At 37.7% G+C, this 15,686-nt stretch overlaps 1 protein-coding gene and 1 pseudogene across 2 annotated transcripts in view; one reads left to right on the top strand and one right to left on the bottom strand.

Annotated features, from left to right (window-relative positions):
* The window catches only part of LOC148877647 (uncharacterized), a 52,239-nt gene extending 41,493 nt beyond the window's left edge, over positions 1-10,746 (top strand). Inside the window, exon 2 of one of the 2 annotated variants that reach the window (XM_088942265.1) lies at positions 9,488-10,746. The gene's annotated coding sequence lies outside the window, so the exon portion shown is untranslated. Of the gene's footprint in view, positions 1-9,000 lie in introns of both variants that reach the window. The other variant, XM_088942264.1, reaches the window with a different exon arrangement.
* Positions 10,747-14,032: 3,286 nt separating this feature from the next.
* On the bottom strand, positions 14,033-14,461 carry LOC148877646 (glutaredoxin-C9 pseudogene; annotated as a pseudogene).
* Between the last annotated feature and the right edge of the window lie 1,225 nt (positions 14,462-15,686).

Raw genomic sequence — 15,686 nt, 5'->3', positions numbered from 1 at the left:
TTCAGTGGCAGTCATGGCTGCTGCTAAAAGTAGTTTTAGCGGCAGTCGATTCAGTATTAGCGGCGGTCACGACTACCGCTAAAAGTACTTTTAGTGGCTATCGATTCAGTATTAGCGGCAGTCGCAACTACCACCAAAAGTATTTTTAGCATCTATAATATATTTATACTGGCAGCCGAGAAAATTGTTGCTAGAACGTCTAGTGACAGTTCTTTTAGCAGCAGATTGCTGACTGTAGCTAAAAGTCATTTTTCAAGTGGTAAGACATGGACAGATATTAAAGGGCATTGTAAATATAACCTATGCTGTTAAAGAATTGAATGAGAGTGAGTCACTCAAACTCTTCAGTTACCATGCCTTCGGGAGGGAGAAGCCTCCGGAAACTTTTATGTGTTTTATTAAGGAAATTGCATTACACACTGGAGGACTACCATTGGCATTAGAAGTTTTTGGTTCTCTTTTGCTTGGTTAGAAGCGTTAAGTTTGGGACAATTGATGAAGAAAGGTTACTATGTTGTTTTTGACAATGGTAGTTGCATGGTACATAATAAGAACGATAAGTTGATGTTTTCCATTAGCATGACAGAAAATAAAATGTATCCAGTTATGTTTTCAAAGCTTGCAATCAATGCGTTTACTGCATTTAGTGAAGATTCTATGGTGTGGCATAGACGATATGGGCATTTGCATTTTTGTGGGTTGCATGTGATGCATAAACTGAATATGGTTGTTGGTCTTCTACTTGTTAAAAATGATGGAAAAGTGTGTGAAGCTTGTGTGTATGGAAAATAACATTGTGAGAAGTTTCTATTAGGAAAATCATGAAGAGCAAATAAACCATTGTTGTGCATGCTGACATATGTGGTCCTATGCAAACTGCTTCCTTTAGTGGGAATAAGTATTTCATTTTATTTGTTGATGAATACACAAGAATGAATTGGGTATATATTTCATGCAAGAAAAATCTGATGCCTTCTCCATTTTCAAACAACTTAAAGAACTTGTTGAGAAATAGTGTGGATGTTCTATTGTTACTTTACGTATTGATCATGGTGGTGAATTTACTTCCAAAGAATTCAAGGAGTTTTGTAGTGCATAGGGATCCAAAGGCAGCTAACTGCTAGCTACACACCACAGCAAAATTGTGTGGTTGAGCGCAAAAATAGGACCACTATTGAAGCAGCAAGAAGCATGCTACAATATAAAGGGCTACCAAATGAATATTGGGCTGAAGTAGTAGCAACCACAGTTTACTTGATAAATTGATTTCTCACAACAGCAATCAAAGGTGGAACTCCATATGAAGCTTGGATAGGAAGAAAACCCAATGTAAGTCATCTAAAAATTTTTTGGTTCTATAGCCTATGCATTTGTACATTCAGAATAAAGGAAAAAATTAGATGCTAAAAGTACAAAATGCACTTTCATTGGGTATAGTGAGGAGACAAGAGGCTATCGACTCTATAATCATACCTCTAAAAGATTAATCATAAGTCGTGATGTGATTTTTTATGAAAATAAAGCTTGGAATTGGGAAACTAATCAAAATGCGCCTTTATGTATTGAACCAAATGAAACCTTTATTGAGCCTATGCATGATATAACACTATCTGATTCTCCTCCTTCAATCCCTTCAAGGAAGATGAAAAGACTTGATGAGATATATGCTTCTTGTGAATTTGCTTTATGTGCTATGAAACCTAATTGTTTTGAAGATACAATGACAAAAGAAGAATGGTGCAATGCAATGCAAGAAGAGATGTATGCTATTGTGAAAAAAACACATGGACATTGGTTGATCTACCTCATGGTAAAGAAGCCATTGGATTGAAATGGATATTCAAGCCCAAATTTAATTTAGATGGAAGTCTTCAAAGGCACAAGGCACACTTAATTGCAAAGGGGTATGCACAACAGCATGTATTGATTTTTTTGAAACTTTTGGGATGACATGGTAGAAGGAAGAAAAAAAGCAGAAAGAGATGCATTGTTAAAATTTACATGATATGTATATTTTATTCTAATGGGTGAAGTATGAAATTGTAAAGGTAGCATATTATATGCTTATGAAAGTTCTTGATCAAGAATTACAAAAGTTTAAATCATGTTGCATTTTGGATTTTGGTACAGAGTTTTGTTAGTATTAGATTTTCTTGATTATTGTCAGCTTAAAACCAACTCTAGTGAATCATTCATCTATGATACAAATAACATCAATATTCATGAATTAGATTTTGGTACAAAAGCAGTAAATCATGTTCCATAAAAAGTATTTAAATCAATAACATCAATATTCCAAAATATGAAATCTGGAATAAGAATTTGAAAAATAGAAATTCATATATGATATTATCAGAAATAGCAAGCAAATAGTGCAGAGATGTGAAGGAGAATTGAAAGAGCTAACGGAGCTTCTCAAAGCTTCTCAGAGTTGTGCGTAGAAATAGATGTTAAGTCTGTGGATCCGAGATTTGGAATCCTAAACTAGCACCATCATCCATTCTTTTAATCTAGTGTCCTTCAAAACTGCTACAGATATTGCTTTGGCCTCATTCTGCATTACCGCTTCCTATCCGCTAAATCCTTTGGAATAGAGTGAGAGGAGGTGAAAATGGTTATTTGGAGGAGGAGAAAGATATTAGAATCAATCAACTTTCAAAAACAGACCTCAAATTAACAAACTAAATCAGAAAGAAAAAAGAAATAAAATTTCCAAGCCCTAACCTGTTTGCTATAGTTGTTTTTGAGGTGATTCATTCTTCTTATCCGCTCAAATCTCAAAAGAACTAGCCAAATCAATGATTGTCTCACTCTTCGATACTGAATGGAGGAGGAAAAGGAGGAGAAGTCAAACTCACTGCTTCGATACTGAATGGAGGAGAAAGAGAAGCCAAACTGATTTTGGGCATAATTGTGAGTATCGTCTCACCATCACTTGCATTTTGGGCATAATCACATAAGAATGAAAGAAAAAAAAAATGTCATAAATTGTGGTGAATACGAAGACTACCCTTAGTGGCATGAAGTATAATACAGAGGCATCTATAAAGTGCCTCTACATAAGTTCCGTTAATCTATCATAATTGACTTCTTATAGAGGCATTTTTTATCAAATGCCTCTGCCCTCTAGCCCTTAAAAGCAATCTTTCTAGTAGTGTATATTTCTTTTTTTTTCTTTTGTATTTATTTACTTGTTTACCTTTGAGCTTAAAAGCAGATAAAGGGGCGTTTGCCATTCATGCTTTCTTTTTTCATCTTTAAGCCCAAAGGCCCCATTAATGTGATTCTCTGTTCTAGAGCCTTTTCATGTCTAAGACATAATTCAACCTTCTAACTTATGTCTCCACTAGAAACTTTAATCATGTTATCTTTAGATTCAGTCACTGCAGATTTCTTTATGTTACAGTTTTGGTAGTTGGGCCGGTTGGGCCATGTTTATTTTTCTTGTTGGTAAGTGTAGAGATAGCTAATAGATTATTAGTGTGTGTGTGGTTCCAGCCCCACACTTTATTTTACTGTTTATTTCTTTATGTTACAGTTTTGGTAGTTGGGCCGGTTGGGCCATGTTTATTTTTCTTTTGTTTTTAAGTAGGGGTATTAGAGTAACTCTACTTATTGTAAAGTCATGAATATATTTAAGATTTAGTGGGGCGGCCAAAATAATCTAACCGCACCCTTTTCTCTTTTCTCTTCTCTCTTCTTCTTCTTTTCTTTGAACCTAGGTTGACTTCTTTTCTTCTTCTTTCTAAATTACATCAAAAAACACATATTTTTTTTATTCTTTTATTCAAGTTGGTATCAAAGCAAGGCGAGGAAAGATTAGGGTTCTTATGTGATCTTGATCTTGTCGGCTACATGAGAACTCTTTAGAATTGGATTTTTTACAGTAGTGCTTGGTTCTTGGAGGTTGCTAGAGTATTGGAGACTACCCAAGGAATTGAAAGATTCTTGGAGATTGCCCAGTGACCAGGAAGAATGAAAGAAATCAAGTGCGACCAAGATTAGGGTTTCAATATGAGGTGGCGATCAGTGTTCTTCTAAGAAAGGTACAATCTTTAGTAAGGCCGATCTTGGTTAGAAGTAGTTTAAGCCTCTCTATAAGCAACAACTAATAAATCTGAGTATTCCCGGTTGTTTTCTCCCTTGTTTAAAACCCTATGATCAGTTTTTTGAGGATTCAAATACTGATTTTTGACTAATGATGAATTGGGGAGTTGACTTTTGACTATGGATGCTTTCATTTTTTAGCATAAAAGAAATTCCTTTTTGGTTATTTTCTTGAAGCTTTTGACCTGTTAGTGCTCTACATAGAATGGAGAAGGCTGGGACTGAGTTAAAAATTTAAGGGGAATGATTTTTAGGGACGGGTAGTATGACTGAAAATTCTTTTCAAATTATCACTGTTAGGTTTGATGGAACCAATTACTTTGAACGGGCTTAATCAACAATGATGGCCGTTGGAGGTAAAGGTAAATAAGGTTATGTGACCGGAGACACGAATAAGCCAACCAGGGAAAACATATCACATCCCAAATGGGTTCAAGAGAACTATTTGGTGATGACTTGGCTATGCAACCTCAAATCAGCCGAAACTACCTTTGGGCAAAAACAACCAAGGAGATTTGGGATAGCATGAAGAAGACATACTCCAAACCTCTTAATGTTGCTAGAGCTTATGAGTTGAAGTGTGAAGTGAATAATCACAAGCAAGGGAGAAGCCTTAGTGTACTTTGCTACTCTGAAATCCCTATGGCATGAAATTGGTTACTTGGAAACTATTGAGCGGAAAAGTTAGAGAGATGCAACAACATATAGAAAGCTAATTGAAACAGATAGAGTGTTTGAGTTCTTAGCTAGTCTGAACTTAGATTTTGACATTGCAAGACAACAATTTCTTGCTAGGGAGAGTGTGACATTATCTCAAGCCTACTCATTGGTTCATAGGGAAGAGAGTAGGAGGAAGGTTATGTTATCATCTCAGCCTAAAGAATCAGCCTTAGAAGCAACAAAATCTAACGTTGGAATGGAGAAAGAAGGGGAAATGAAGAAGGAAGATAAAAGAGATTTTTTGTGATCATTGTAAGAAGCCAAAACATACTAGGGACACTTGTTGGAAGTTGCATCTCCACCTAATGCCAGTGAGACTCGGAAACAAGAAGGAAAGTGCTAATGTGGCAGTTATTACAGATAGTGCATCCACTTCCAGCATAAGGACCATATCCTTAGATGCCTTAATTGTTGTCCGGGCTACCTTGACACAATTAGAGAATGAAGCTGGTATTTTTGGATCATCATCTCAGCATTTAGTTTCTACATCTACTAATCCTACTTCAGCCTTTGCTCACACAGGTACAAGAGCTACGACATATCATACTTCAGCTCCAAGTAACACTAGACCCTTCTAGGTAATAGATTCAGGTGCTTCTAACCATATGACCTGTTTATCCACCTTGTTTACCTCCTATTGTTTATCCTCTGGTAGAGACAAAGTATCTATTGCTGATGGTTCCTCGTGCCTGTTTATAGCAAGGGAGATATCAAATTGTCGGATGTCATTTCCCTGTCCTCACTTTTGCATGTCCCTAAGCTTAGTGCTAACTTGCTTTTAGTTAGTAGTATTACTAAGAGTCAAAACTGTTTAGTAACCTTTTTTCTTGTCTTTGTATTTTTCTAGATTTGGAAACAAGGAAGGTGATTGGAATTGGTTGTGAGATGAATGGAGTCTACCTGGTTGAGAATTTACAGGGGAAGCAAAATGAAGTTGGGAAATTGTTTGTTTCTCAATTTTGGAGTCAGAGTATGTTTTGGCATAACCGATTAGGTCATTTGTCTTTTGGGTCTTTGAAGAGTTTGTTTCCAAATTTGTTTGAGTCAGTCCAAGTGTCTACTTTGAGGTGTGAAAGCTGTGAACTTGCAAAACATTGTAGATCAACTTATTCTTTGAACAATAAAAGAAGCAATCTTCCTTTTGAAATTGTGCATACAATTGTTTAGGGGTCATATCATATTCCTACTATGAGGGGGGTACAGATACTTCTTGTTATTTGTTGATGATTGTACTCGTTTCTCGTGAGTTTACCTTATGCACTCTCGAGATGAGGTCCCCTCTTTGACCCAAGCTTTCTATCAGATGGTACTAACCCAATTTGAAGTTAGGATCACAACTCTCAGATCTGATAATGTCAATGAGTACTTTGCAAAACCCTTGGCATCATATCTCCTAGATCATGGGGTCATTCTTTAGAGCACTTGTCCCCATACACCTCAGCAGAATGGGGTTGCTGAGAGAAAAAATAGACATCTTGAAGGTAGCCAAAATCATCATGCTCAACTCTAATGTTCCCATATGCTTCTGGGGGATGCAATCCATATAGCTATTTACCTTATTATAGAATTCCTTCACGGGTTCTAGACATGAAAACATTATTCAATATTCTGTATCTAGACAATGACCCATTCACTATTCCCCTTAAAACTTTTGGGTGTACTTGTTTTGTTTAAATCTTTGGACCTTATCGTTCCAAATTTGATTCCAAAGTTGTTAAATGTATTTTCCTTGGGTATGCACAAAATCAAAATGGATATTGCTGTTATGAGCCTATTTTAGGGAGGTGTTTTGTGTCCATGAATGTCACTTTTTTTGAGGATATGCCCTACAATCATAGGACTTCTCCTTAGGGGGAGAGTAGTGACGAAGGGATTTTAGCCCCAAAAGTTCTATTAACTAATCCCAGTTACTGAGGGGGAGTGTAGTGAAGAGGGTTGTCAGAAGTAGAGGGAATTGAGAGTGTATCACAGACAATGGTGGAGGTAGGTTGATTCCCATCCTCAGTAGTCCAAGCCTATCCAAACACCTTCTTTAATAGTTTGTCCTCCTTGACCTTACCTGCTATCTATGTGGACGACATTGTGGTGACAGAAAGTCATATTAGTGAGATTGAATCTTTTAAGCAGCATCTTCACAAGGAATTTGAAATGGACTTGGGGGAATTGCGTTATTTCCTAGGAATTGAGGTAGCTCAATCTAAGCATGAAATTTTTATCTTTCAAGAAAGTATGTTCTTGACTTATTGGAAGAAATTGAAAAGTTAGGAGTAAATCCTACTGACACACCCATTGAGTTAAACCATAAAATAAGTGCAAAAAGTGGAGAACTTCTTGAGGACATGGCTATGTATCAAAGGTTGGTTGGGAAACTTCTTTATCTTTGCCTAACACGACTAGATATTTCATATGCTGTCAATATTGTGAGTCAGTACATACATTCTCCTAGGACCACTCACCTTCTTGCAGTGGAAATGATACTTGCTTACTTGAAGAAATGCTTAGGGAGAGGCATACTTTTCAGGAATAGTGGTCACATGAAGATAGAAGTATATACGGATGTTGATTGGACTAGATGTATTAATGACAGAAGATCTACCTCTGGATATTGTGCATTTGTGGGGGGAAACCTTGTTTCCCGGAGAAGCAAGAAACAAAATGTTGTTGCTCGCTCCGGTGTTGAAGTTGAATACATGTCCATGGCCAATGGTATTGTAGAAGTGTTATGGTTGAAATCTTTGCTTAATGAGCTGGAAATTGATTATGAGAAACCTATGATGCTATATTGCGATAATCAAGTTGCAATTAATATTACCCACCAAGGTTTTTAAAACCGACCTAGACAACAAATTGGTCAGGGGTCTGGTTCCCGGGTTGAACAGTCCAATTGTTCGAATTGTTCTGACAAAAAAATAAAAAAAAAGTCAAAACCGTTGAATGGTTCGAATGGTTCCACCGCCCAGGTCAGCGGTTTGCTTACCAAATCAACATTTTTTTTTTGCAAAAATCTGGTTTTGGGGAAAAATGGAACCGATCACCTGACCGGTTCCTGGTATTTCCGGTCCGATTTTGAAAACCGTGTTGCCCATAACCCCCAATACAACATGACAGAACTAAATATATCAAGGTGTACAGACGTTTTATCCGAGAGCGAGTTGCATCTCAAGAAGTGTATCTTCCCTATATTGCCTCAGATATGCAGCTTGTTGATTTCTTTACTAAAGCAGTCACAAAAATCAAGTTGAAAACAGATTTATGCAAGTTGGGAATGACAAATATCTACTCCCAACTTAAGGGGGAGTGTAGAGATAGCTAATAGACTATTAGTGTGTGTGTGTGTGGTTCCAGCCCCACACTTTATTTTATTGTTTATTTCTTTATGTTATAGTTTTGATAATTGGGTCGGTTGGGCCATGTTTATTTTTCTTTTGTTTTTAAGTACGGGTATTAGAGTAACTCTACTTATTATGAAGTAATGAACATGTATAAGATTTAGTGGGGCGTCCAGAATAATCTAACTGCACCTTTTACTCTTCTTTCTTCTCTTCTCTCTTCTTTTTCTCTTCACACCTAGGTTGACTTGTTTTCTTCTTCTTTCTAAATTACATAAAAAAACACATATTTTTCTGCTTCTTTTATTCAAGTGTAAGATTTATGTAGGCCATACCCAATGATTTGTCTCCATTAGTGGCATCATGAAATGGGAATGGGGGACCTGCATTCACCACAATATTGTCAGATTCTAGAAGATTTGCTTCAAAGTTAGTTAAGGATGAGAATGGGGTGGTAGGTTGAAGGTTCTGCACTTCTTGTGAACAAAATGTCTGTGGGTTCTATTGCTATGAGTGATGGATCAAAGTTAGGGTTTGATTGTTGATTTGTAAATTAGGGTAGATGAAGAGGAAGAGAAGGGGAATTATCAAAAGAGAATTTTTTCCCTAGTTGCCCCCGGTTTCTATTTTCAGAAGAAAAAGTTCAAGATAGAAAGAGAAGGAAGATTAACTCTAGGAAGGGGGAAAAAGAGAACAAGAAACGGTTTGGGATTGTAGGATAGAGCCACAGAAGAGGTTTTCCCATAGTTTTTCTTATTTATTCATGTATTCTGTTTTCTTTATTATTTTAATTTGTTTCTGTGATTAACCATCTCACCCTTCCTACGTTTCATGTTATTTATAGGCAGTAAATTCCCAATTTATGGTGGTGGTGAAGCTATCAGAGCTCGTTGTTAAAATATACCACCATATAATGTTGAAGTGTTGGTGCTATATCTGTTCTAATATTGAATACATATCATGTCTGACACTATATACCACCATATAATGTTGAAGTGTTGGTGCTATATCTGTTCTAATATTGAATACATATCATGTCTGACACTAGTACAGTGAGCATGTGAGGGTACCCAGGTATCATAATTGATGGAATCTCTTGCATTCTGCCTTTTGCAAGCGCTAGATGGTATTTTCCTTGGGGGTTCTTGGTGTGCCTTCAGCTGTTCTAGTTATCATTTATAGCCTGATGGTGGTAGGGCATTGCAAAGACCAACTTCCATGGCCACCCTCTGTGGTTGTCTATATTGGGTGGGGATTCCTTGATACAAAACAAACTATGTAAATATAATAAATTTCACTAGATAGTGCTAATACTATGTTTGGATTTGCAGCATTGTAAAGGATTTAAGACAAAGCAAGAGCCAGGAATTTGATCTAGTTGAAAGATGAAACAACACCTGAAAATGAAACAAAATGGAATTCGATAGACATGCAAATAGAGGAAATACTTTGGATGTCAGGAGGACTAATACTACACCATCTGCAACAGTTGACAGTGATAATTCAGTTCCAGCATTGTTCCACAAGGGGACCATGCTAGTAAATCCAGTGCCAGTGGACAGTAATCCAAGTGTGTTTATGGGGTCCACAGGACAAATATAACAAAAGTTATTTGTAGACTTGAAAGGAAAATAAGCAATCACTCTTTGAGGCTGCAGTGGCCAAATCGGAGCTTAATATGCTTCTTGACTCATTTGGTGAAACAAAGTTCTTCATCTGGCTTGACTAAGATTGGCACCAACAGTTTCCCAGTTGTCCAATAACAAAACCCAGATGCTTGAAAATGTATCTTATGCCTTCAACCTTGATGATGCAATTGATGACCACCTACTCGTTATAGAATCCAACCTAAAGAACCAAAACAATGCTATACAGCATCAACTGGAAAAGGCAGCTCCACAGATCTTGCATTTGCTCTTCATCCTTAGCTTCTTCTCCCAATACTACTCTACTGGACAGTTTTGATTCATGGCTGGATGCCTGGATACAACTTGAATTTTCTGAACTTGATTGACCTTATTACAATTATTTTTTCTTTTGTTTTTTTGGTCTTACATACAACATATTAGTGGGGACTCAGGTATAGGAACAGAGCAGAGTGCATGTGAGGCCCAGGCCCACCGACCATACCACAGAGAGCCTGCAGTTCCAGGGTTTGATCCTGCACCTCCTTTTTTGGATTCTCCTTATTATGGTTAATCTATAGTCAAGTTTCCTCCCACCCTCACCCTCAATGTTTCAGTTTGTGCATCTTCAACCTAGAGAATGCTTTAAGATCCTGGGTAGAAAATCTCCCGATCGAGTCGCATACATCCTTTTCCACTATGCACGGAAGAGAGCAGGAATTGGTGATTATTGAGTTTCACTCTGGGATGATACTGGTATAAGTTGGGACGAGATGTTCACTAAAAAGGTTCTTTGTAATATTTCTTCCCCCCCTTTTCAAGTATCACCTCTGGTTTATTAGGGAGTGTTCATCAATGTGAATTGTTTTTTCTTGTTGAGAACTCCAAAAACAAGTTAAAACAATTGTTTGAAAACAATTTATTTCTTAAAACAAAAACATGGAAGACATGTTCTTGGTTGTAAATGTGTTTTTTGTTTCAACTGAAACAAAAACTGTGTTCTTGAATTCCTGGTTTGGAGAACATGTTTTTGTTTTAAATCATATAATATATCTTATCATCTTTAATAAATCATACGTTAACTGTATTCTAACATTTGTTTTCTTTTTGTTTTGAAAATCAACATTTCGATGGTTTCAAAAACCATGCCAAATTATTTTTGCTTCTTAAAACAAAATACAACTCAATAACATGCTTTTATTTTTTATTTTTTGGGAAAACCTATGATGCGAAAAAGATATGGTATGGAAGGAGTTTTGACCTAATCAAAGCCCACCCATGAATTTTGATAAATAACACCTTATTACCTACCACATTTATGATTCCCATTTATTGGTCAGTTGTTTTTCGAATATCATTTCTTTTTCATATCATAGTCGATAAAGGACTCGATCGGATGTCAGAATTAATAACCTCGGTTGACCCTTCAATCATTCCTGCCCAACCAATCAAAGCATGATGCTTCAGGCAATAGTTGAATATTATATATATGATGACATGAAATGTGGCAATAATCCCGCTCCTCTCTGTAGGAGAATATCTATAGCTAGATACAGTTACTGGTTAGAGGATGTAATGTTGAGTCTTGAGTGGTGATGATGTGGCGGATGACCATTGACAAGAAGGTTTTTAGTTTTCAGTTTTCACCAAATACCAACATAAGCAATGAATTTGAGTCCCGAGGGGGTTGGCTTCTCAGTGCCGTTTCAGGGTTGTAAGTTATGACTACATTGGGGCCGCAGCAGGGTGTGCCTTGCCTTGACCTTGCAGGCTGCAGTTGCATCATTACCCAGATTTCTTTCCTTGGAAACAAATTGAACCCAGAATCCTCATGAGTCATGACATGACCCTTATCAGAACCATGTATTCTAATCTAATGTGGGTCAGCTCAACTATCGAAGGAGTGACCGACACAAACAGAGCTTTCTCTTACCTTCCCTCCTATGCTACGTAAGGAGTGACCGACCCAGTTGGAGGATGCCAAGGCCCAAGGCAGCTTATTTAGATCTCATAGTGAAAAGGACAATACACAGGGACTTTGTCTTGTAGATTTGGCTGCTCATCTCATTGTTTGGCAATAATCCACATTTTTATTGAGGGAAAAAGAACGATATTTTCCAGGTCCTATAGAAAACTTGGCTACACAAGTTATCCAGACTCTGGAGTACTCAGGACCATCCAATAATATAAAATTGCACATAGCACATGCCCATTAATTTAGATGAGTTTATACAAGTCTACGATTAGTTTATCACAGTTTCTCAGTCTCATCTCTCCTCCACACCTCTGTTTGTGTGTTGTATGACGATTTGCTCCGAGTTCTAACACAAGTAACCGCTGAGTCCCGCCACCAGAATCAGATGCACAACTGCAGATCGACTCCATGCATCCCTGACCGGGTTATAGAATTCTGCTCTCCTTCTTTTCCAAGTATCAAGCTTGAAACAAAATTGTATATCAATTGGTCCAGTTGGCATCCTTTTAATCAAGGTGCGAATATTCAACAGCAGTTGAAGATTTTTGTGTTACGGATGGCACTTTCTTTATCTTTTTTTAATCTGAAATCAGAGAGAGGATTCTTATGATAGGGTTTGGAGAAATCTTGGGTAGTTGACACAGGTGAGGGGATTTCTTTTTGGTTTTTCTCTCCTATTCTTCTGTCATCCCTTACATGTAATGACAGTTGTGGTCGACCTCGGACACCTAATTTTATCAGTAATCAAACAACGCTCATTGGCTCAAATAAAAATTTAATTGGGTGTGCACATAGATTACACAAGTTAGGAGGAAATTAAGGATGGTCCGGTCCAAAACCCAGAGGGATCGAACTCAGCAAGTTGCATTATCAAAATCTCAAATTTAACATGATTGACCATGGATGGTTTCCTCTGATGAGAAATTATATATCATGTCTTATTAGTTAGACCATCTTGACTGTTCAAACAGTGAGACCACTGATCAAATGGCTTAGTTGGACGGTTCTGATCATTGATACTCACCTTATCGTTGATAACTGGTTATAGCCTTAATAGGTCATTTTCCACTGAATTTTACCTTTGCTTTTTTTTTTTTTTCTAGAGCTGTTTTGAAGTTTCAAATTTTTAATTGTTAATTGGGGTGAAAAGTATAATGTATAAACCCCACTGGCGCGTTCTAGCTGTTCATGAGGGGACACCTGAGGGGACACCTGATTCAGGCGTTCATGAGGGGACACCTGATTCAGGTGACGCTTCTGAATATTTGATTATTGTGACAACCACTTGTGAGGAGCCCTCTTTGAATCAAACCCCTTAAAATAGAAATCTTAGTTGTATCAGAGGGGATCTATTCATCTAATAAGGTGAAGAACAACTTTTAATTCCTTTTAAAATTAGAAATCTTTTATGGGGCTCTTTCAATTCAATTAATTTTCATCATTGTCAGGGTAGGAATTGTTCTTTTTTCCATTACTTCATTCCTGTAGCCATATACTGCTAAAGCTGAACAGGTTACAAAACTGAACACCTCAGATCAGTAACAATGTCAATGTTTTAAAAGCTGGCATCCTAAAGCATGGTGGGTTCTCTGGTTCAGACTTCAGGAGCTACCAAATGGGTACCCTCAATTTATTAGTCTAGACTCTGGACTGCGATTCAATAGAATACTGTCCACTTAAATAAATCCATTGCCCTCTCCTTCCTCCCTTTCTTTTTTGAATATTTACTTTTGAGAGTTTAGTTTTTTATTTAATATGTAATATAAAACAAAAAAAATGAAAATAATAATAAATTAATGACTGGCCATGCATTGAATTCTATATTTCAAATTCAGCATGGAGTTGAACATATACCTAAATGTGAGGAGCAAACATGAAAGAGAAAGATGGTGAGAAACAAAACCTTTATTTAAAATTTGAGAAAAGAATAAGCAACGAAAAGCACAGCGGAAGGAAGCTTCTATTTTTCCTTTTTTTATTTTTTTTGCAAGTGAGAAAGATGGAGAGGTAACATTCATAGTTCTCCATTTCTTCAAATCCAAACAAATCAAGCCCATTAAGCTACACAAGAAAAGCTTACAAATCTAAAAGCCCTCAAGTTATTTGTGTGTTTCTGTTTCAGTATGTAGCATCCCATTTCTTACTCTAAAAGAAAGCAGAAAGCAGCAAGAACAAAAGACCCGATTCTATCAAGGAAAAGAAAAAGAAAAGGAGTCTGCTGTCTGCAATCCTCTCCCACAATAAAATTGCTTGAAGAGGAGAAAAGAATGAGTTAATCAAAGCCACAAGGCCCCAGCTTGCTTCAACACAGGTATCAAATCACCAGAAATATGAGCACCCATGAGCCGATCCAACCCTCCAAACAACTTCCCTCCAATGAACACCGCCGGGAACTGGGGTCTGCCGTGGTCTTTCCCACCACCAACTGTGGACAATTCATCAATCACACGCACCTCATCTGCTTCATCAACCTCACACACAACTGGGTTCACTCCCAAACCCAACAACAATCTCTTCATCACATGGCTCATACAACACCCTCTTTTCCCAAACACTATCACAGCGTTTTCCGACACCATTCCCTTGACACTCTTCCCTGACACCGAGGAAGTTTCGGCATGAACCGCCGGAGGCGTCCGTCCGATTGGACCATCGGCCGCCGCCGTCACCCGCAGCCAATTCCTGTATGGGATTGCCTGTTGCATGACTCAAAGTTGATGGGGTAGATATGGATATGAGAATTTTGAGAGAAGAACAACTGAAGAAGAATTCAGAGAGAGAGAGAGAGAATGGGCTGGGTTGTCCCCTGCCCTTAGGGTTGGGGCACGGAAGAGTGGTTAAATACGGGGAGGGAGGAACGGAGGAGTCCTGCGTCAACGCCAGTTACGCACCACAACGCGTCATTGCTGTGGATGACGTGTACTCACGTCATCTCTTTCTCAATCAAGATCCGCCATGTCACCATGGCGCGTGGGGCCCACGTGTACGGAGATGACGTGGTCCATCGCAATAGGCCCTTGTGTTGCCATTAGAACCGTAGACGGTTTGAACTCGCATGGATGGCCTATCCAGTATGTACGTCCACTGACGTGGACTTCCTTATTTTTCTTTCGAATTATTTGGATTTAAAAAATTAACATAATCTAGTAATTAAAAAACAATTATTAATTAGACGTAGGTTTAGACTTCAGACCTTGTGATAGTGGATTAATTAAATTCAACAAACAAAGCCACTGGTTTCATGACAAAATGACATCATGGTGTATGGTATTATGACAACACCATGTGAAAGTCTGGTGACGTGGTCTTAGCCTTGGGTTAAACCGTGAATCCCAGCCTTCAATGTATTGTTATGGCCCCACCTTGACGTACTTCATCTACTACAAGTGGGGTCACATCAATACTTCAAAGGCCGTGATTTCACGGTTTTAATCCAACACTATCAAAAGTGGTTTCAAGCCAATGTATATGTAGTAGGGGTAGGGCTATCGATAGAGTCAGGCAGACCTGACAAAACTGAACTGACCCGATCCAAATATACAGGGTCAGGTCTGGAGTCTGCATAACTTGTCACCGTTATAATTGGGCAGAATTGGTGTGATCATTTACATCCGTTTAGGGCCCAAGCCTATTTCTCATGATATACTTATTAAATAGCTTTATTATCAAATTACAGCCCAAAACGCAGGGCTGTAAATTATGGTTGGATGTTATTAGAATAGACCTGATAGCTTCTAATAATAGTTGGGTCAGTTTTGGAACCGTATACAAGGTCTGATTCATAAATGGGAAACACATCTACTTATTGGCCACTTGGGGCTAGACATGCATATATCTATTACCCAAGAATGCGATCTATACATTACATTTTAGCATTATATTAGGAATATCTCCTTATTTATATTTTATATTTTACTTATTTACGAGGAT

The sequence above is a fragment of the Nelumbo lutea genome, chromosome 1 (genome assembly GCF_056320005.1).
Source record: "Nelumbo lutea isolate HS-2025 chromosome 1, American lotus-T2T, whole genome shotgun sequence".
Classification (NCBI taxonomy): domain Eukaryota; kingdom Viridiplantae; phylum Streptophyta; class Magnoliopsida; order Proteales; family Nelumbonaceae; genus Nelumbo; species Nelumbo lutea.
This window is presented reverse-complemented; position numbering and strand designations above follow the sequence as displayed.